The following is a 24,346-nucleotide window of genomic DNA, read 5'->3' on the forward strand; positions in this document are numbered from 1 at the left end:
GAGGAAAAGTTAGTATGCAAATGCCTTTCAGCTGCTTGGTCTAACAGTTAAGATAAGAAAACTTTATCTGCCCTTTTGTTTGGGAAATTGGATTGAGGGTTAAGCCTAGAAGTTATTCCTTCTGATAAGAGGTGAGGAGTGTTCATGAGAAGTTGTAAGAAGCAAACACCACCTCCTGGATGATAATTGTGTTCTAAAGCTTGGACCCAACTGCTCAAGACAATGACTGTACTTTAAGGGTACATAGAGTCTGACCTACTGGCAAGTCTTAGTCTGTCTAGGACACCTTCTCAAAAGGCAGCCCAGAAGTTGGGCTGTATCCATCATACCACATTTAAAGCAGCAGAACTGTTTGGTAAAATATAACCTTGGCTCATTCTAAACCTTCCAAATCAGGCTGAGATGGCTCAGCCTATAGAGAGAAGAGATGCTTACATGATCCCTGTGTGTCCTGAAAACAGTTTTCTCTTTAGTGAACTCCGGATATGATGAGAATTAAGGTATAAAAACACAATTAAGTTCAAATTTATAATAACAAAATAAAAGCATGAACATGACCCATGTTTTAAATCAAGTAATTCTCTTTCTGAATGAAATAACAAGCATTAATTCACGTGAATTACACATAAATAACAAGACACATATATTACCTTCTCTTTTAATTTTGGCTTTCCTAATTATTAGTTTTGTGATTTAGGTGTGTATTTTCCCTGTCTGAACCATCTTAACTTAATGGTCTTGAGAACCAGGTAATAATCCAAAATACAACTTTACTGACCCTTTCCTCTTTCATTGGACTCGGGGATAAATACACATGCACACACATATATACATTAATTCAAGATATGCTCATCATTGGTGTTCCTTATTTTCCTCCATATCTGGAAAGTAACCTAAAATCAAATAGAATTCATATGCCTAAATCATATTTGTAAAAGTATGTGTTTAAATTGTGCATTGATTATGATTTAACTGTGAAATATTCCAAGGGGGTCTAATCTTAACAATATCTTGCCAAAAGGAAGTAAACTTTCAAATTGGATTAGTACTGGGGTGCCTGGGTGGCTCAGTAGCTTAAGCGACCAACTCTTGATTTGGCTCAGGTCATGATCTCACAATTCGTGAGTTTGAGCCCTACATAGGCCGCTGAGCTGATGACGTAGAGCCTACTTGGGATTCTTTCTCTCTCTCTCTCTCTCTCTCTCTCTCTCTCTGCCCCTACCCTGTTTGTCCTCTCTCTCTGTCTCTCTCACTCACAAAATAAGTAAAATAAACTTAAAAAACATTAACAATTGGATCAGTACTATGTGAGACAGCTGCTCTCCCACCTAGTGCCTTGACCTATCCCAAATATATTGCACTTTGATATTCTGATACGTAAATCCACAAAAAATGCATAATTACAGAGAAAGAAATCATATTCTTCATACTGTTCTACAAAAATGTTTTATAACTAAAAAAAACTTATACATATAGCTGATTATGTATAGCACAAATATATTGTTTAAGTCAATAAATTCCTGTATACCTGGAATCCAGCTTGTCCGTCATGTTCCTCTCCATTAGGTCACACTTACAGCCCCAGCAGTAAACCATTACCCAAACTTGTACTAATCATTCCTTTGCTTTACTTTATGGCTTTACCACATACATATGTGTTTCTAAGCAATGCGTTATTTTGTTTTACTTTTATGAAAGTGGAATCACTCTGAATATAGTCTTCAGAGATTGCTTCTTTCATTCAGCATTTTGGAGATGCAGCCCTATTAATGTATCTATGTAGCTGTGGTTCTTTCTTTTCACGGTTGCAGTGTTCTACTGTATGAATGTACCACAATGTATGTCCCTTTTCTCCTGCTGAGACATTTGGATCGCTTCCAACCATTTTACTATTGTAAACAATAAAGCAATGAACATATTTTTTACGAATCTCCTGGTACACATGTGTCTGAGTTTCTTCAGGGATTATAACTTACAAGTGGGGCTTTCAGGAATTTAGCAATTCAAATTGCTTGTACCAATTTATACTCTCATCAACAGTGTACGAAGTTTCCACTGCACCACATCCTTTCCAACACTTTGTATTACTGTCAAGATTTTAAATGGTTGCCAGTCTGGTGGGAGTAACTTAGTATCTCATTGTGGTTTTAATTTGCATTGTCCTGATTATGAATCACAGCAAATTTGTATGTAAAAAGAATTAAAATTTTTCTCAGAAACATTTGTTTTTAATTGGGTAGCAGTGACTTGATGTTGCAGAATTATGGTTAAGCCACTTTTGCTTATAATTATTTAAGAGAAGGACTATTTTGGGTTGGTTGGTCCAGGGAAAGGAAAAAGTGTTTTATAACTTTTAAAACTGGGAATGTATGAATAATATTTTTCACCATGAACAAGAACACAGACTGATAATGTGCAGAATTATATCTAACTCCCCATTTCCTTTATTCAAAAACCCCCATCAAAATATATATCAAAATCTCTTTTAAAAATAGAGGAAGAAAATGAGTAATTCCATTCAGATGCATGTGCACTTTTTCTTTAGTAGACTTTATTTTTTAAAAGCAGTTTTAGGTTCACAACAAAACTTAATGGAAGAAACAAAGATTACCCACACCCCCTGTCCCCACTCATGCACACCCTCCCTATCAACATACTGCACCATAGTATACTTGTTACAGTTGATGACCCTACAGTTGACACTTCATGATCACCCCAAATCCATACTTTACATTAGGGCGCACTCTTGGTGTTTAACATTCCACGACTTTGGACAAATGTATAATGACATGTGCTGTATGCTTTTTATAATCTTTTGAATAGTTAAAATCATTTATGGAGCTACCATATCTTGAAAGAATTAGTGTCTCTCTTTCTACTGTGGTAAAATTATTTTTTACACATAAAAACATTATAGAAGGCATTGGAATTTTTGTCTTTCACGTAATCCTTCATTTTGGAGATGATTACCCTTTTATGCCCATCAGCTGAATTTAACCAATATATTTCTCCCCTGTTCTAATTTCCTCTTAAAAAACATACTTAGGCTTGCATTTTTTTAGCTCAATTGTTGTGTTTCATCCTGGCATTATATAAAGAGGGTTTATCTATTATCCTTATTTGCTATATTTCTTTTCTGTGTTTTCAGGGCTTAGTTGATTTTGATTTCATTTTCTTCCTTTTTAAAAAAAAATATGTTTATTTATTCTCGAGAGATAGAGGGAGAGAGACAGAGTGTGAGTGGGGGAGGGGCACAGAAAGAGGGAGACACAACATCTGAAGCAGGCTCCAGGCTCTGAGCTGTCAGCATGGAGCCTGACGTGGGGCTCGAACCCATGAACCCAACTGTGAGATCGTGACCTAAGCTGAAGTCGGACACTCAACCAACTGAGCCACTCAAGTGCCCTCTTTGTATCTTTTCTTCTTGGATATTAATTAATCTTTGGTACTACAGATATGGATATTATGCAGAGGAAAGTGGAAGTAAGACTATGCTGACATTTATTATTAATAAGTACAACACATTTACTAATCAAAATTACCACATCAATAAATTTTCTGATAGCCAGAAGTGACTACTGACATATTTGTTCTTTTACTCACCCCAAATCACCAAAGGGTGAAAAGATTCTTTCATAGCATTTTCAGCTGGAATGAAAAATAAAATTTTTAGAACCATGCAGAAAAAAAAACAGTAGTCCTTTCTATTTCATGTGCTACTTTATAGCAAGTTGGGAAAATTCTCAAAGTAAACTTCAACTTTGAACCTTCTGAATTCCATAGATATGCCAGTAAAGCCTGAGACTGACAAGAGTTTCTATTTTTTCCAAAATAGCTTGTAGAAACTCCAGATTCTAAAAATGTGCAATGTTTGTTGGTGTAAAAATACACATCTCCTTAATCAGACCAGATCATGATCCTAATTGTAACATATACTACACACCTTATAATAATATATAATAAATTATTAAAATATGTGAAGATGTAAACATTTACAAAGTAATACAAAAACGTTTTTTGAGTCATGAAAGATTTGATTGCAGAGATTGCTTTTAACATAGCTTTCTTAGTACTTTTGACTTTTCATGTAAAAATCCCTATGACTTCATAGAAATCCTTGGCAATAATTCAAAGATTATCCTTAGAAGTAGCAACAAATAGGGATGTCTGGGTGGCTCAGTTGGTTGAGCATCTGACTCTTGATTTCAGCTCAGGACATGATCCCAGAATCCTGCATTGGAACCCCATGTAGGGCTCCACGCTGAGCATGGAGCCTGCTTGAGATTTTCTCTCTCTCCCTTTCTCTCTCACTTTCTCTCTCTGTCTCTCCCCTCCTCTGCCCCTCTCCCCCTCTCATGTGCTTCCTCTCTCTCTCTCTAAACTAAAAAAAATTAAAAAATTTTTAAAAAGTAGCAACACATTGATGATCCATAAACTTAAGTTCAAAGTCCCTCAAATCACAATATGAACCATTGGAGGTACATAATTTGCAAACACAAATTTGACATCTTTGAAGTTCTATTAAGTCTAAATACCATGCAAATGCAAAGCAGGATAAACTCGATTATAGCTATATCTTGCCTTCAACATTAGTTTGAGTCTGGAAAGATGCATGTAAACTCCATTCATATACATTCTTTGTTTAGCAGTGGATGAATCTTACTTGTTGGTAATGTCCTATGTTTAAAGAAAGTTAAATGTTGTACTGTCATGATCTAGCCTCTGCCTCCCTCTTTGACAAGGTCTATGACACTCTTTGCCCCTCATTCATTCCACTTCGATCACATGGGCCTACTTTTTATACTTTGAAACAGCTATGTCATTCCGTCCTCAGAACCATTCATCGAGTCATCCTGTCTTCTGGGAACAACCTTTCTCCTGAACATTCCAGAGCATCCACCTCTTCATACTGCTACGATCTTGAACAACAGGGACCATCCTCCATGTTTGTGCCTCTTAGAATCTCCATTCTTAAAAAATAAGGTGCCAAGAACAAAGTTCTTGATTACTTCTTGGTTAACATGGTGGCAACCTGGCAGCCTAAATGTGCCTGATACATCTCCTCCCAACTTCCCATTAAAGTTCAACATTTGAAATACAAGGTTTACGATTTTAACAAAAGAAGCACACTAGTATATAACTTTAAGTTAAAATCTCTAAAATCCCATTATTCACTAATAATATTAACAAATTCACAGGAATGTTCTCTTGTCATCCAGGGTTCTACGATGACACATCAACCACTTGTGATGCCACCTGTCAAATCTTTGGATGGCCCTACCTTCAGGTATTGCATACACTCCAAAAGAACATTCAGCCCCTAATGAAAGTAACATGTTGGATTTCCAGTGGAGTTGAGAATAATATGAACATGTTAATAATACTAAGAAATATTTCACAGAATGATTCTTAATGTCAGATAACTTCTGAATAAAAGAAAACTTTGAAAGGTAGTCTAACAAAATACTGGTAAGGATAGACTTATGGACATCTGTCAAACTTATAAAGTCATTTCCTCAGGATCATCAGGTATGGATTTAGCCCTGAAGTTCTTATTTCCTTGACCAGAGAACTAGGGATGTTAAATAAATTTGAATGGGTCCAGCAGATATAGTAATATTAATAATCTGGTAGTATTTGCCACAAACACCACACACAAAGACACACATACACACACACATAATGTCTGCAGCTAAGCTTTTAATATTATAACTATACATATATATATGTTTCTATATATACAATAGAAAACAAGTTATGTTTAACGTTATAAAATAATAGAGCTAGGTTGCTCATTTGAACTAACTTTGGCCTGTAAAGTTCGTTCTTTTGTGATTCACATAGTCACTGTTAGATTCCTATAAATGATTGTAAAACTTTCCTGTAATTGGAACATAAGAAGATATCATTTATAAATAAGGGAACAGGAAAATGGGGAAGTGGTGTAAGCTGTTTTAAAGATTTAAGTTGTTCTAGAGACTATTTTTTTGAAGTCCCTGGTCAAATAGTTTCCATTTCAATCCTGGGCATTAATTACAAGTTTCAGGGGGCATTGGTGCTTCCAGAAAGATTACTGGTATGGACGGACTTGTCTTCTTATTTATATTTAGCATTATAGTTCCATGTCAGATAACATGGAACTGTTATTATGCAATTATTATTACACCTCGCAACCCTCTTCCTGACAAAATTAAAGTGGTTTTCCTGTCCTAACTTATTTTTAGACTGCAAAGTATTTAACAATTAATCATGTTTCATCCTGATAAACTATAAGAACATTAATGAAAAAGGCTTCTAAATAATTTTATCTTGAATTCAAAGCTAAGTGACATAATTCCTTCTTCTGATTTTTAAATTCCGAAGTAATTCTGCTGGACCCAAAAATAGACTCTCTATAATTATTCTTTTTCCCACAGCATGTCTTTGGGAACTCATCATTGTTGTTCTGTCCTTTTATGTGTCAGCTTCCTCTGCACATTACATTTTATATGACTCACTGTTCCTTAAAACAAGGCTTGAATGCTCAAAATGCCTACTTACATCTGACAGCTGGATTTTTCTCCCTGAACTTTTTTATGTGAAGTGGAGCCAGATCAATTTTTATAAGCCCCAATTATGAAGACATATAGGAAAGAGCACAAAATGGAAGAAAATTCACTTAACTAGGCAAGAGCTGATCTTGACCTCTACCATCTGTGTGTACTAGTCATCTTCTTGTGAAAATTAAAAGTATTACACAATATTTTTCTGTCTTTCCAACTTATAAATTTTAACATGTATTGGATAGTGTGAAAGAGATAGATTGGAAGTGGCTTGAAAATGAAAGGTACAAATATAAACTGTTTTCTGTTCATTAGATTGATCTCTGACTTGCAGAGTATTGGTAAGATTCTTTGTGAGCAGTCAATTGCCTCTTTTGTAGTTTTTAAAATTTTATTTCCAACAAGTACAGTTCAAGGTGAATGTGTGTTTATTTTTTTTTTTTAATTTTTTTTTTAACTTTTATTTATTTTTGAGACAGAAAGAGACAGAGCACGAACGGGGGAGGGTCAGAGAGAGGGAGACACAGAATCTGAAACAGGCTCCAGGCTCTGAGCTCTCAGCACAGAGCCCGACGCGGGGCTCGAACTCATGGACCACGAGATCGTGACCTGAGCCGAAGTCGGACGCTTAACCGACTGAGCCACCCAGGTGCCCCGGTGAATGTGTGTTTAAATTCCTGCACGAAAGAGGCTGAATGATTGTCTCTGGGGAGATTAAAAAATATAACAGAGAATCAGAATTGCGGTTTGCCATCATATTAGCTTGACTCATATATGATTTAATTTTAACCTCATGAAAGCAGCACAGAAGTGAGACTTTGAAAATTCTTGGTCTTAGATCATATACCATGGCTGTGGGATACGAGGCAAAAAGTCTCCTAAACTCCTACCTTCCAAATCTGTAAAATGAACAGGTTACACTATAAAACTTCTCAGGTCCATTCAGCTCTAAGATTTTGGGACCTCTGACCCTAATTATTCTGAATTAAAGATAGGAACTGGAGATAGAATACTATCTGAAGTTATTGGTAACAAATAAAGTGATTTGTAATAGCTCATTTCTAACTTTGAATATTTTTGCCCTGCTTTATTTAGATAATCATTGATTATACTCTGAAATATGACAGATGGTTAAGAGGTGGGAAAGAGAAAAAAGGAGAATATCTCTGGCTAGATTGAATTCAGGAAATAGAAGGATCTGTTTCCGGTTATCATTAAAATTTAATAATCTTCCTAAAAATTCTTTATGCCTCCAACATAGCAACAATATTAACTTTTAAATTTCTGACACTTTAATAGTCCACTTTCACATTGAAATCTTAATCCAACTAGCACTGAATCTCAGATATAATTTTTTCCTCCAAATTGATGGACAGTTGTACCAACACTTTGTATTAAATAGTTAATCTTTTCTATTACTGATTTGAAACTTAACTACATTGTTATATTTACTAAATTCTAGTAAAATTATTTTGGATTCAAAGGTCCATTTGTCTTGTTACTTGTTCAGTTAAACTTCAGAATTATTCATTACCTTGATTGTATATTCATTACCTTGATTTATAGATTATTTGGGAAACAATTAAACATCTTCATACATTTTAGTTTTGCATCTATTAAAACAAACGTCTATTTAGGGTGCCAGGGTGGCTCAGTCGGTTAAGTGTCTGACCTGCTCAGGTCATGATCTCACAGTCCGTGAGTTGGAGTCTGGTATCGGGCTCTGTGCTGACAGCTCAGAGCCTGGAGCCTGCTTCAGATTCTGTGTCTCCCTCTCTCTCTGCCCCTCCCCCTCTTGCGCTCTCTCTCTCAAAAATAAATAAATAAACAATAAAAAATTGAAAAAATTATAATAAACATTTAAAAAAATTAAGAAAATCTTATTTTTCAGCAAATAGTTCAGAGAATCAGTAGTGAGTCAGTTTGATTAGAACAGTAGGAAGTAAATTAAGGTAAATCTGAAACTCAATGTTTGTAAACTGTATTAAAATACTCCAGAAAAATTATATCTTCAGTCTTTGGAACTATGCTCAATAGATCAACTCCATCCATGACTGTCTTACCATCCTTTGTAAGTTTTATTGCACACTATCCTGTTGCTCAGAGCCAAATATAGATAAACAAAATATAGATAATTTTTCTAAGAGATATGATTAAGGATCTATTATAAAAATAGGTATTAAGACATACAAAATATATTTTTAAATGTAATTTTTTAAAGAATCAAAAGATGTAATTTCTAATAGACAGTATGTTCCCCAAAATACCTGTCCTCATCTTGCTATGTACTTACGGAGCCATGTTTCCAAGAAAAATGATTCAAATAAAAATTACGAATTCAACAAAATGAATTAAATTTTTTTAATGTTTATTTACTTTTTTTGAGAGACATAGACAGAGTGTGTGGGGGGGAGGGAGAGAGAGAGAGGAAGACACAGAATCTGAAAAAGGCTCCAGGCTCTGAGCTGTCAGCAGAGTCCAAGTTGGGGCATGAACCCATGACCTGTGAGATCGTGACCTGAGCCGTAGTCAGACACTTAATGACTGAGCCGCTCAGATGCCCCTCAACAAAATGAATTCAGCCCAACTGATGAGGAACCTTTGCTATATATATACTTGTCATTTATGTTATCACATGCAAAATTGAGAATGAATCTAACACCCATCTCAAAATTCAGTGTTATTATGGATCAAGTGCCTTGGTGTCCTTTATGAATATGCTTTTCTGAAAACTCCTTGCTAATTCACTTTTAACTAAACTGTCTTTTAGTGCCTAAAGTTGTTCTATTTTGTATTGGTCCCTGAAATAGCCCTTTGATCTCCATAAAAAATTGTGTTCATATAAATTGCTTTAGAACATAGTAAACTTCATTGCAGATTTTCATAATGAAAAATTCAGGAGAGGTTGCTATGCTAGCAATGAAAACTTCAAATCACTTCAAATCAAATGGTAGACATCACCATTTTTAAAATGTCACTTGTCCTCTCAATATCATATCTACTTCCTGCCTCTCTCCATCTTTTTGGATCCACTCTGCCTTTATTCCTTCTGTTCATCACTCATTTGCCTGATTCCTTTCCAGGAGGTACAATACTACATTTTCTTTCTTTTTTTTAATGTTTATTTATTTTTGAGAGAGACAGAACACGCGTGGGGGAGGGGTACAGAGAGAGGGAGACACAGAATCTGAAGCAGGCTCCAGGCTCCGAGCTGTCAGCACACAGCCCGATGCGGGGCTTGAACTCATGAGCTGTGAGATCATGACCTGACCCGAAGTCAGATGCTCAACCCACTGACCCACCCAGGCACTCCATCAATACTACATTTTCTAATCCAGATTGGTGAAAAGGAGATTTCTTCTTATTTGAGCACCTGCTAACATTCATAGCCATGTGCCTGCTCTACTCCAACTGTTATTTTTACTATTATTTATTAAGATTTTATTTATTTTTTAAAGAATCTCTACACCCATTATGGGGCTCAAACTCACAACCCTGAGATTAAGAGTAGCATGCTCCACTGACTGAGACAGCCAGGCACCCCAGTGTCATTTTTAATGTATTTTATATATTAAAAAAAACAACACAGTTATTTTCCTAAGAGGATTTCTGATGACAGTGCTAGAATAATCATTATTTAATATGTTATGATAATTTTCATACTTACTAATATTTAATTTAATAGATAAAAAATAAGTTGTTGAAATGTATAGGAATCATGCTATATGCAGTATAAATACGAAAAATTTTAAAAAATCGTTTCCTTATCATTTGTTCCTTTTCACGTTTGCTTTATGTTAAATTACAGTTTAAGTCTTAATCATTTTTCTGACCACAGTACCCAGCATAATGGTTCTCAAACACAATATAGTTTTATTTACAGTAGAATTGCATTTCATCATTTAATATGTCTTACATATTAGACATATCACTTTAGACTAGTGATCTACAAACTGGGGTATGGATACCCCTAAGGGGTAGGCAGAAATAGCTTGTTTTACAGAAATCAATTCTAGATCTTTAACTTTCATTTGAACCCCATCCTAAGTCTTGTCATTACAAAATTCCGAACGTCCAAGCTTTAGGCAAGTTCTTCATTTTTACCTCTCCTTTCTTATAGTCTTACTTCTTTACACACACATGCATTCTTTCACCTGTCTGAGTCTTACTACAAAGCATTTCTGCAAAGTGTAACAATCCCGTAGGCCACAAATGAGGATAGGCACAATCCACACATTGGTTTTGCCAAGCCTCCTTCAAAATGAACTCCCCCCTCTCTTCATCTCATTAATTGATGTATTTATAATAAAGTTTTACTTTTTTTGTTTAAAAATCATGTGTCAAAATTTATAATACATTTACTATGATTTGATCTAGAGTATCAACTCTAGAGCCAAACTACCTGGTTCAAATCCTGAGTCAACCACTTTTTAATCACTTGGTAAAATTAATAAACCTACTTGTACCTCAGTTTCCTCACAGGTAAACCTAAGAAAAACATAATACCTACTATACATGTTTTTAATAATGTGATCATAAAGTCTGAAAACCTAAATATTACTTTTTTAACTATTATAATATAAATGAGAAAATAATTTATTATGTATAATTTATGTATCCAGACTTAGTGGTTTCTCTGTATATAAATATATAGATAGAAGTAGAGAGAGAGGTATTTAGTACTTGGAATTTAGTAAACCTTTAAAAAGTGTTAGTTACTATAATATCTACATCGTCATTATTTCTAAAAAAAAAAAATCGTAATGGTAATGCAATCATGTAGGATTTTTAAAAACATTCATTGACAGTCATTTGGACAGGAATTTTAGTTTTTATTTTAGAGAGAAAGAGTGTGAAGGGGGAGAGGGGCAGAGGGAGAGGGAGAGAGAATCTTAAGCAGCTGTCCCCACCCAATGTAGGGCTTGATCTCATGACCCTGGGATCAGAACTTGAGCCAAAATCAAGTTATTCAACACACTGAGACACCCAGGTGCCCCAGGAAATTTCACCAAGGTATGTATTTTGTTGCATAGAGGATTTTGAGCAGGGAAGACTTCATTGAAAATGTTCTATGAAAAGATTAGGAGAGGTTTGCATAGTAGCCATACAAACACGTCAAAGGAAAAGGAAAAACACCATGGTTCTTAAAATGTCACCTGCTCACTCAATGATCAGTTTTCTCTCTCTTTCTGGCTTAATTACAACAAGATTAACTGAATCTGGGGTAATGTGACTAGATACTATAGATCACACAGAAATGAGCTGTTGGTGCTGCTAGTAAGCAAATAAATATAAGGCTCTGTAAGCAATGCATTGAAACATACCAAAAAGGTTTCTCTTTTGTTGTTAAGGACAATAAATTATAAGGAGGTTAAGAAAGTTCCTTTACAACTGGGGCTTATAATTCTCTGTGTAATAATTTATATTTGCAATTTATGATCATTAACAAATAGCTTACTTTTATTATTTTTGATAATGATACATTTGCAAAAACATAAGAGGGTGCCATTAGATGCAGGAAAACTCCATAATCTTTTACCAAGATGCATTGACTCAGCAATAAGTTGAACAGAGAGTCCTATATTGAAGGAATTTTTATGATATTCGAATTGTTCAGTGGGATAGTCCCATACTTATGATTAAGAATCAGGCCCTTCAGGCCAAATCTCAACCAGAGTCCATCAGACTTCAGATGAATTCTAATAGTGGATGGGGTGTGGATTTCCCCTATGTAGGAAAACCCCATGTTAAAAAAAAGAAAGCATCTCCCTACCCTGCCAACCAAAAACCTTGTTTGTTTCACTAAGCTATTTTATTATTGTTTCATTTGTCTTCCATCCTATCTCCCAGGCCTTTCTTAAACTTCCTTTCAAAGCAAATTAGTTATCTTTTTATGGAATATATCAATTTTGACAAAATCTTTTCCTCTTCCTGAAATGTGCAAACCCTAGCTTGAATGTGACAAAGTAAAATTATCAATCAGATTAGGCCACTTCATTTATACCTATCAAGGTTATAAATGAGCTAGCTCTTAGCCAGTGCTTCCTAAACTGTCCATATTTATATATTTCTGAGGTTATCTCATTTTCTGTTTATGTTACTCCATCAGTCACAGTATACTTATAAATGCCAGATGGGCAAGTCCTCCACATTTTGTGGCTTGTTCCATTAATGTATAAGTCCTGCTAATGTTATATTTAATGATACATCTTTATATGTTTGCTAATTATTTAAAAAATGAAAAACATTTACATGTATCGCTTCCTGTAAAAGTGAGCAAATTTCTACCCAAAGTAGTGGGAAAATGCCTAGGACCTAGGAATTAAAAAAGGATGTGGCATATGAGGAAAGTACAGTTATTTATTGTATTTTACAGGAAATTCCTGCTGTGGCTAAAAGTTCTTTGCTCTCTCAAACTGCTGTAGATATAAGACAAAGGGAAACCCACACAAATCATTGTACCTTTTAATATGCTGAATCTAAAGTTTGCCTGCCATGAGAAACAGACTGTTAGAAACAGGCTCTGGATTTAAAGGAAACTAAAGCTGTGATTCATAAGCCTGGCAAATAGACCTGGCGACAATTAGTTAACTCCAACCAGCCTTTAGACCCATTTTTATTGTTTTAAACTGTTTTACATGACACCAAAACCTCCAGAAGAAAATTCAACATTTCTGTCAAATGTTTTGTCTACATGACCTGAAAGAGTAACAGAAATTTAAGTAACCAATAACTATCAATTCCAATTATAAAAAATTACCTCATTGGTCAGCTCCACATTTTAAAAACCAATTTGGCTATTGCTAAATGAGGCTTTCAGCAGGAGAGTCCCTCCTGATAAGAAAAAAAAATGCCGTGCTGAATTTATTATTTTTTTATTATCACACAAATAGAGTAAAGTTGTTTTTCACATTTACTATATAGTTGGTAACAAATTCCAACTTCAAATCATTTGGGGATTCCACCTTATAGAGTGTGTTAATCTTAGTTACTTATTTCCAGAAGAAGTTTATTAGTCCTTATTTACTCTCCATTTTTCCCAACCTCTTTGGCCATGCAATAAATGATCCAGAAAACAGTGCCCTGACACAGGCTGCCACACCACTGGGAGCACTAATACACATATACACATAAAATCACAACATACTTTAGAATTAATTTTCCCATCATAAGCATCAATTTTCTGAATCATAGCAGACTTTAGAATTTATGATTATTGCCAGGTCATAAAAATAGTCCTCAACATGAAGCGCCTGGGTGGCTCAGTCAGTTAAACATCCAACTCTTGATTTCGGCTCAGGTCGTGAGATCCAGCCCTATGTCAGGCTCCGCGCTAACAGGGGACACTTTCTCTTTCTTTCTCTCAAAATAAATAAACACTTAAAAAATATTTCTCAACATTATCCTATTAAGTCTTGTGTTTTCTTTGCAAAGGAGAAATAATATTGAATTCTTCTATAACATCTCAGATGCTACATGACATTTGATAGAATATCTGGTGGAAAATTACATACAAATAACCAACTGAGCCACCCAGGAACCCCTCACATGATATATTAAATTAAAATCACAGACTATCTTTTAGGTTTACATTTTGTAATGCCTGGTTTGGAAAGGTCTATATATCTGTAGCCAGAGAAAATTCTTCTATTACATTTTATTATTATTGTCTATTCCTGTCTTTGAAGATCAAATTTATCTTTGCATAATTTTATTAGTGAATCAAGGAATATCCACGTTTTCTCTGATAAGTCCTATCTATCATAATGTGAATTGTAATTTCTATTCTTTCTATAACTTGGAAGTCTTTGGTGCCACTTCTGGCCATAGAGCTTTAAAATGCCCTATTTTCACTATTCTAATACATTAGCTTTATTGTTCTATAGGACCAGAAGTATCCTTACAATTTTTTGATACAACCCCTACAGTTTTTAAATGAAAAACAGAGAAGCAGGCAAATAAAAAGATTGGTTAAAAGAAAGAAAATAGTAATCTGGTGTCACAACCAAAATAAGGACCTACTTCTCTTCAATATATTTATATTGACTATTCTATACGATGACTACAAACCACCTAATCATGCCGTTTAGAAGTTATCTATAAGCAACACTCCATTTTTCACAAAACTTAATTTTTCTCCATCTTCTTCTGGATGGTCTCTATATTGTCAACATGACACTAAGCATTCTCTGATATTTATTCTAGGATATTGTTAGATTTGATAAAACCATTTCACGATGCCCCCATTCACATTCTGTTAAATCTGAACTTTGGGGTTCATAACCACTCTAGTGTCCATTGAATTTGTCAAGTTATTTTCTAACTGAGGTCACATAATGTGCTGATGTACTGTAAACTTGAGGATAGTTGTTGCCTCAAGATCTCTCATGCAATTTTAATGCAAACTCTGTTCAAATAAGTAGCGCGATTGATATCTCTGTTGAAAAAAATTTGACCTGTCAAGTTTCTGAAACTGCTCTCCATATCCTGACATGATGAAAATGCTACTCAATTAACACACACATGTGCATAGAGACTTTGTGGCCACTGTGTCTTTTCCAGGTCTCTCAATGGCCATTTTATTGTATTTTTCTCTCTTTATGTGGCAACATATTTAGCACCAGGGCCTTAAGAAACTCATTAGGCAGTGAGTTTTTATATTGAAAAAGGATTGTGATAAAATATATTCTTCACAGAAGGTAAAACCAGACTCTTACCAGGGGCATCAAGCTGACTTCAAACATCGGTGGAATAGACAAAAGACTAAGCAGAGATTCTGTTCATTAAATGTAACTCGTTTAAGTCATTTGGTTTTTAAATCTGCCTAAACCCATATGGAAATATATATTTTCTAAAAATGCTAATTTTTAACTGAAATCTCAGTAATAAAGAACACATGACCATTTGTGTATATAATTAGTTGTTCACATTTCATCTTGAAAATGCTGTTAGCTCAGTTCCCAGGGCTTTGCATATCCAGGATGATTTTCCTGAGACAGCATAGGGTAACAAATAGGAATTTGGGTTAGGGGACATGTTTCTAGTCTGTTCTTTGCCTCTGAGCAGCTGTGCTAATGTGGTCAAGACATTTCACTTCCCTGGTCCGGAGTGTCCTCATCTATAAATTAAAGGTTTTTGGACCTAACTAATCTTGTTTATATTGTGAAATGATGATATTTAAACAAAATAACAAACAAAAACTGCATATAGTTGGTTCTCATCAAGTAACAGCTTTTGTTACTATTATGGTTATTATTATTAATGAAACCATTAGGTCCTTCTAACTTTAATTGCTGTGAATGGCATTGAGTTAAGTGTTTTGGCTGACAGTGTTCTGTTCTGAATTGTTTCAACAGTCTGTGTTTCACTAGAATTGTGTGCAAAAACATGGGTACTTACTGGGTGTATAATTAACGTCAAGATAAAATACTGAGCTAAAAGTATCTTCTATGATTAATTCTCCTAAACTGTCAACTGGTCACACATGTATGGCTTATCCAAAAGATACTTACTACATCATCTTCCAACTCATGTTACATACTTTATTGCTAATTCTGAAAAAAAAAAAAAAAGGTACTTCCTGGTATCAGAAAGATCTCAAATTGTATGTGATTGCTCATAAAATTAACAATTTCAAGGCAGAAGTTGCACAGTATTATTTAATATGGTCCATTTTTTTTTCTTGAAGAATACTCTAAAGCTCTTAATACAAGCAAAGAAGCCAAGTTAAATGTAAAAGAATATTAAGGATTATTTATTTTACTATCCTAGTAAGAAAATGCTTCACAAACATGATCTTTTAGTGATGGTTTTGTTGGGTGGGAGGGGCAGAAGTGCTTCATATAAGCTTTAAAATAGTACTAATAAATGTCAATATAGCCAGTGACTATTAGGGGGAGTGAAATATATCAGGTTCCAGAGGTAGTTCTGGTTAACAGTGTATGTTTAAGAGTAAGAGTCTCAGGTTAGAATCCTTGCTTACTTCATTAGTGAGATTACTTTGAGCTTTCATTTCCTTATCTGGAAAAAATAAGACAGAGAATATCATAATTTGTTACCTTCAGAATTGAATATGATAGTATGCTTATAATATCTAAGACAGTGTTTAGCGTGCAGTGAACAATAAATGGTAGCTATTACTATGTAAATTATTTTATAATCCTGATTTCAATACTTATAAATAACATCAGATTAAACCTTGGTTTATAGTAATTTATTTCCTACTATTTAGTTTTGATATTTTGGTAATAGATTATTGAATGCTACCTCATTGAATTCTTGGCAATTTCTGCTTTCCTTTTATTAATTAGAGGAACCAGGATGAGATGCCTGGTCCAAACACCCTTCTTTCACCCACTTCCTACTACCCTCCACTGTTATCCCTATGCTTGAAAATATACTGAGGAATGTTGAATGTTGCTAAAGAAAGAAACAGGAGGTTGTTTTGTTTTGTCTTCTGAGACATAATCGATGATGAGGAAGACATAAAGACTCAGAGTATCGCATGGCACCTATACTTTATTGGAAATTTGAATTGGTTTGGAGATTCTAAGGACCTGAAGATGCAGACAACATTTTCATGAGAAAATTAGTAAAACTCTGGAAAGGACTTGTGCTGTCTTAGGGCCCAAGTGGCAATGGCAGCAGAGGATAAAGTTAGAGGTCATTTTCTACCATTTCTATATAGAACACAGAAGGACTATGGCACCTTGAGAAGTGAAGACTTTGAGAGGATTAGGTTATAGTCTTTGTGACATTATTGTCAAATTGAAGTAGTAAGACATGGCAAGATGAAGGTCACTGAAAGTGATTCTAAGGGCAGAGAGAATAGACAAAGAAAGTCAGAGTGCTAGGGAAAGAATGGTGTGGGTTGGTCCTATGAAAGAGACTGGCTTGCAAAGCATCCCCTTAGGGATTTCAAGAGACACTTGAGACTTTGCAGGATGCTGGAGGTCCAGTGTTCTAAGGTGCAGACAAAATCAGAAATTTGTGAGTTATTGATAACATGACTTGATATCCAGAGGCTTTTGGGGTCCAACAAGTTTTCAGTCACAAGAATAAGAGTTTATGTAGTCTTAGTCTCTATTTAGTCTTATTTGTAACTAAGATATTTCAATAGTATGGAACCAAGAGTAGGTTTCAAAGTGTTTGGATTTATGGAAATAATAAGTGAACTATGGGATTAGCTACTTGACTTTAAGTATCTTGTGGTTTCATGTGAATCATCTGGCAATAAACAAAGTGTGTGATATTTCCTAATAAAGTTATTTTCAGAAAGGAAAAAATGAGCATAGCTTCTTCCACATGGGAGGTCTTGCTACGGCTCTATATAACCCTAAGGATTAATCTGTTCATGGCTTAGATATTTATACCTAAGAACACAACATGTAAATTCTTGTTAAGTCCACAGTCACAAGTCAGCATTTAGTGGTTCAAGGGAAACTCAAATGGCTTTGAAACCCTTAACTCAATTGTTTCTTAAAACCCATGCAAAGCATTCAGTATTTGATATAAGTGTACTTATACTCCTAAACACATATTATTGATATACTTATGTGTAAATAATCTAAGATTACATATTATAAATGCTATTTCATTACTTATCTGAACACTAGCCTTCCCCCATACCTCTACTCACTTATAGCCCTCTCCTGTACATTTCAAAATTCTTTTTTCTTTTCCTCAAGATACCACTCAAATATATACACTCTTGAAAAGTAAATTCATATTGTTCATTATTTTCCTGCTGGAAGTACTTGACAAGAATCCATAGTTAGTTTCAACGTATTCTTTGAATAGATTTATTTTTTTATTTTTTATTTTTTTGCCCTGCCGAGCTCTTTGTAGTTCTTTGTAGGCAAACACATGAAAGTTGGCAAAGGCATCATGCTCTTTACCACAGGGACAGCTGCTTCTCCAGTACTAGTCCACTTCTTTTCTTTTAAAAGTTTTTGAAAAGAAGAAGCACTATAATTATGATCATTAGCCTATTTGAGCTCTACTTTCAACCAATTTCATTATAATGTTATCATTACATTTTGAGAAAATAGTTGTTCAATAAATACGACATTTTTCCAAGATATGCATTATGAACATTAAGTCATAATCTCATGAAAAAACTTTGATATCTTCTGTAACTAGTTCATTAGATGATTATTTTAATCGAACTGATTCTTGATACAAAAGACAAACTTCTGTCTTATATTCACTACCCTGGAAAGATATGATCTTTTAAAAACATGAAATAACAGATTTGATTAACCTCAACCACTCCATGAAAATGATTTTTAATGTTCTTATTTTGAAAGCTCTCTCAGAAATGTTAGCATCTATTTCATTTTATAGATTTTGGAATCACAATTGAAGATTCAATGATCAGTAGAGGAAACAGAAGGTGAGTTGGCATATGAGCCTAGCTCTGCTTCCAAAAAGATGAGCATGTGACTCTAGAACTAAGAGTTATTAATCACAGCATTTTCCAAACTACTATATTTTTTATTTTTTTGTAATTTTTTAAGTTTATTTTATTTATTTTGAAACAGAGAGACAGAGAGACAGAGAGAGAGAGAGAGAGAGAGCATGGGAGGGGCAGAGAGAGAGAGGGAGACAGAGAGAATCCCAAGCAGGCTCTGCATTGTCAGCATGGAGCCTGATGCAGGGCTAGAACTCATAAACCATGAGATCATGACCTGAGCCAAGATCAAGAGTTAGACACTTAACTCACTAAGCAACCCAGGTGCCCCTAAACTGCTATATTTAATGCTTAATATTATGATATTCATCTTTATAATGCCTTCAGGCAGATGTCACAGATCCTTTTGAGATAAATTTATGCCTCTAGTTAAAACATTCTAAGGAAGGCCTTTTTAATGCATTTTAATTTAACCTCACATATAGTATTTTCTTAACACAAATTGTTCTTTTGCAAATTAAAATATATTTCTTTGTTCTAAATTTTGAATAAATGAAATGGCCTATTCATCAATCAGAAAGTGTTTAAAATGAGATAATTTTTATAATACCATTTATAAAGCTCTTAGAAATTTTTCTCTAGGTTTCACTTTAGATTCAAGCTCTGAGAACCAACTAAAACCTAACTGTATTAGTCTTCTAGGGCTGCCATAAAAAAATAACAGACTGGGAGGCTTCACAAATTAATTTTCTCACAGTTCTGGATGCTGGAAGTTCAAGATTAAGGTGTTGGCTGCTTTGGTTTCTCTTTAGGCCCCCCTTTTGGGCTTGTAGATGTCCACCTTCTCACCGTGTCCTCACATGGCCTTTTCTCTGTGTGTACGCATCCCTGGTGTCTCTTCCAGTTCCCCACTTATGACCTCATTTAACCTTAATTACCTCCTTAATTGAGGGCCATATTTCCAAATATGGTCACCATTTGGATTAGGGCTTCAACATATAAATTTTTGGAAAAAAACAATTTAGTCCATAATACCAACAATTTCTAAGAAATTATTTCAAAGAAGGTGGAAGAGATAAGAATTATTTTAAAAATTTAGAATCTCTAAGTAAAAAGTAATCATCCATGTCTTCTATATGCCAATGACTCCAAAATTAAAATTGTTATGTATGAACTTCTTACACATCAGCCCTTCAAAATGAATTCTTCAGCCAAATATTTCATGAACTATTTATAATTGGAAACCCTTTTATGACTCAATGTCAAATTGATGCCAGAGACACTATTAGTTTCCTACCAGAGATACTATTAAATGCCACAGCAGTTTATGAAAATTTTTCTATATATTAGTATGCATACTTTTCGGATTTATACTCTTCCTCAGATTCTTCAAAAAGATTTCTCTTTCCTTGGTTCTTCAATGTTTTTCAATTATGCCCCTTTTCAAAATTTTTGTTTGTTTGCTGATCATTACAAGAAAATAGATCTGCTTGTGGACATACACATTTTAAGAGGTGACCTTAGCTTGTTCTTTATTCTCTACGGTTTCACCAAAATCTCTTTCCTCTTTTTAGGTCAGGAATTTAAAGACAAGCCTGTAGGCCCTGATTTTAGCCAAATTCCCAACATTTAGGGAGCATTTATGTAAACATTTATCTAGATTTTTCTAATGTGGAATTGTCTCATACCCTATATCACATGTCTTGTTATCTGGAGCTCTTACACTTTGACAAGTAGAATTCATAAAAACCTCTTCTCCAGGAAGAAACAAATGTATTGTCTCTATAGTGGCTCTTTGTTACTTCATTCCTTCCCTATAGGACTTGATTTGTTAGATTCACTCTTAACCAAAGAATTTATTGAGACAGCACCAATATCTACACCTAACCAAATCAATCCATCAACAAACAGATATATTTCATTTTCTGAGAAGTGGGATTCCTGAATGAATGGCAGGCAGTGGGAGGGGTGGAGGATGGGGGAGAGGGGAGATGTGTGTGGGGTGTACAAAAAGAATAGACTCATTTCTCTGGTTCCCTTAAAAAAACACCCACACTTACTAATTTCCTGATGAGTACAACTCTCAGTTCTATGAGCTTCAGAATTTGGTGCTGATGTGTGTGTGTTAACTTCTTATCTTTTGGGTAGGGGTTGGTTGTTTCTGAATCCAGCTTTATGTTAACTAGAATGCCTCAACTTTCCCAAACTCGCACTCTAATAACACAGGATAGAAAACAGACTGTTACTCTCCAAAATGAAATTTTTGCATAAGTAAATATTTACTATGCTGATGTCCCAATTTAGCTTTCCATTCCTCCTACTGGGTGACAATTATTGATATCCAATATTAAATTTGCCTTATAATAAAACATAATAAGAACTTTTATTAAGTGCTTACTAATATGCCAGAAAGTGTTCTTAGCTCACTACATACTAATTTTTCATGTAATATATCAACCCAAATTGGATGTATTATCATTATCTCCATTGTATGCAGATATTGAGGTTATAGGGATCAAAGAATTTGCCTGTCACATAAATAAACAGTATAAATTTATATCAGAGCTCAACAAAATACAGACTTAATCAATGACTAACTCCAAAAAATAATCTTTCTCACTTCTCCCAAGATGTAAATGTGAACAAAGCAAACTCTGGGTTGCCTTCTGTGGTACTTTATATCTATTGAAACATAAATCAAAATTATTTTGTGTGTGTCAGTACACAAGTTATAGCTTCAATGAAAGATTATTTCAAGATCAGGCCAATGACAATGACTTTGCATAGTTTTTCTACTTCAGAATTGTTGAAGAGAAGAGTAATTTCCACATTTGCTGGAAACAGTCTACCTCAAACCTACTTTTGTTCTTTTGGTATATGAATGACAGTGTGTTAAATAATATTATAGTCCTATAAAATCTTCTTGCTTTCCTCTTACAGGAGGGGGCAGATAGGATTTAATTAACTGGTAAAAATATAACAATTATAGAGTAGTGATCAAATAGAGCAATTAATTTATAAGATTTAAAAAATAAGAGCTGACAATAATCACAAAAAATAATATATGATGTCAAGTAAAATGGAATGTTTGAATCTCTGAAATTTGAAATTCTGATATATAAATACTATGCCCATTTGATGTTCGTCCTTTTCTCCCTATCTTTTGTTACTTTTTGTGGCTCATATTTCTTCCCCTTCTGGACTATCTCTCAGTCTCTCTCTCTCTCTTTTTCTCCTTCCCTCTCCCTCTCTCTCACAGTTGCTTAGATCACAATAACATCTTCTTTATTGGTCCAGAGGAAAATCCTGGCCTTCTACTAAGATTAAATCCTGAATCAAAACAAATGAGTTTGAAAAGCTGATCCAGTGGAAGAGGGGGAAAAACCTTAATGTTTAAAACATTTTCCCAGGGGTTCCAGGACTATTCTCCTTCACAGTTTGGGAAACCAAGTCAATTAAAGGCATTCATATGTAAAACATTCCTTTACAAAGAGCTCACAGTGACTGTTACAGTCTTGGAGAGACTTTTACAGATTTGGAGAGACTTGGTATAGATTTTATATCTTTAACCAAGAATAATTATAAACATTTTATATGATCTGAATTAATTTATTTGTACACTCTTTAAAAATGTAATTGCTGCTTAATTTTTAGGAAAAAAATTAGGGAACATTAAATTCTGTATCTCTATGAAATGTTTTAGTTATGAACTGTATAAAGCATGGAGAAAGAGAGATCAGAATAAAAATGTTAAAGAAAACACTACATTTTTAATCTTATCTTTTTTCTTGGTCTACCTATTCTTATTCTTTAGCTATCACTGGAGTATAATCGCTTCATCCACTGTACAGTGATTAAAATACTTAATTTCTTTCACTGAAGTTTTTTGGTAACTTTTCTGAGATGAGAGAATTTGTAGATGAATTGCAATAAAATCCAAAAGTTGTTCTGGAAAAGCACAAGAGCAAAAATATAAAAATTGGATGCAGAAGGGAGTTTTTAAATTTTCACTTGTACAGAGCGAAGGACTCCAGTTCAAAGGTATATGAATTCATTTATTTATTTCTGCAGTAGGCCTTTGGGCTTCAGTATCATCCTGACTTTTTGAAAGGAAGATACACCATACATAATATAATTTTATGAGCATCATATTATTAGACATCTTTGGGGTATATTTTTAGATTCCCTTTTTCTAAATAATGCTTAAGATTGTTGACGTAACTCCTTTATTAACTAAGGCATTGAGAAGAAAAGAGGAAAAAAAAAACTCCTTATAGCTATAAGCAAAATCTCAAAATAAGTTTTCTAAGTATATCAATAAATATCAAAATAGCATTATTTTACCAACCATAATATTTTGTTGCATGTATACCTGAAATATATCAATGGGGAAAAGTTCCTTTTTTTTTTTTTTTTAGTTTGGCCTTTGATACTTAATGTATTTGCATTAACACATAAATAATAATAACAATATTTTCCCCTTAGAATAATAGAATTAAAGAACAAAAAAGAATTTAAGAATCTAGTCCAATACCCTTATTTTACAAACAAAACAAAACTGACACCACCAAAGTTAAATGGATTTGGTCAAATTATGTAGAGATTGTTTAGTAGCAGAAACCAAGACAACATATAGAGGTGAGAATATTAGGAACTTTAATGCACTATACACAAGAAGCCTTAGGTCACACCTGTTTCTTGCTAGAACCAGCTCTCACTCTGTTTCCTCTGTGATCCCCAGGTTTGGTCAAAATTAGAACCCTGGGTTTACTCTCATTCAACCAGATGCTATTTGAATTTTTTAAAGCAACATTTTATTTAAATATATGCTTATTGCCAAAAAACCTTTAATATCAACCAGTATATATTTATATCTCACTCTATCTCAGCCCTCACTTTATACTCAAAGACCTCTCATTCTTTTATTTTTAAATTTGGATTTTTTTCTCTTAGAATATAAAAGTCTATGCTATCGCAAAATTCCAGGGCTAATAGGCAAAAACATACTACTAAACTTTTGAATATATACCATTTGAGAATTAGAAGAGGGGCACCTGGATGATGGTTAAGTGTCCGACTTCTGCTCAGGCTATGATCTCATGGTTTTTGGGTTCGGCCCTGCATCACGCCACGTGCTGACAGCTTGGAACCTGGAGCCTGCTACAGATTCTGTGTCTCCCTCTCTGCCCTTCCAACGCTTGCACTCTGTCTCCCTCTGTCTCTCAAAAATAAATAAATGTTCAAAAAAATTTTTTTAAGAATTAGAAAAAATAGTTCGTTTGAAAATGTTCACAACTTTTCCATTTTGATTGTCATAGTATATTTACCTACCAATTAAAAAACTTTTTTTTCAGAAGTATGAGAGAACACTTTTTTGACTAATTTAATAGTG

At 34.2% G+C, this 24,346-nt stretch overlaps 1 protein-coding gene across 2 annotated transcripts in view; it reads left to right on the forward strand.

The window, feature by feature from the left end:
• Positions 1-24,346, forward strand: part of CALCRL (calcitonin receptor like receptor) — a 102,987-nt gene that overhangs the window by 14,794 nt on the left and 63,847 nt on the right. Inside the window, exon 2 of one of the 2 annotated variants that reach the window (XM_019461676.2) lies at positions 5,220-5,287. The exons of the other annotated variant lie outside the window; for it this stretch is intronic. The gene's annotated coding sequence lies outside the window, so the exon portion shown is untranslated. The remainder of the gene's footprint in view (positions 1-5,219; positions 5,288-24,346) is intronic. 2 annotated transcript variants of the gene reach the window in all.

This window comes from Panthera pardus, unplaced genomic scaffold (assembly GCF_024362965.1).
Source record: "Panthera pardus isolate Hobbes unplaced genomic scaffold, ASM2436296v1 HiC_scaffold_10, whole genome shotgun sequence".
In the NCBI taxonomy this organism is placed as follows: domain Eukaryota; kingdom Metazoa; phylum Chordata; class Mammalia; order Carnivora; family Felidae; genus Panthera; species Panthera pardus.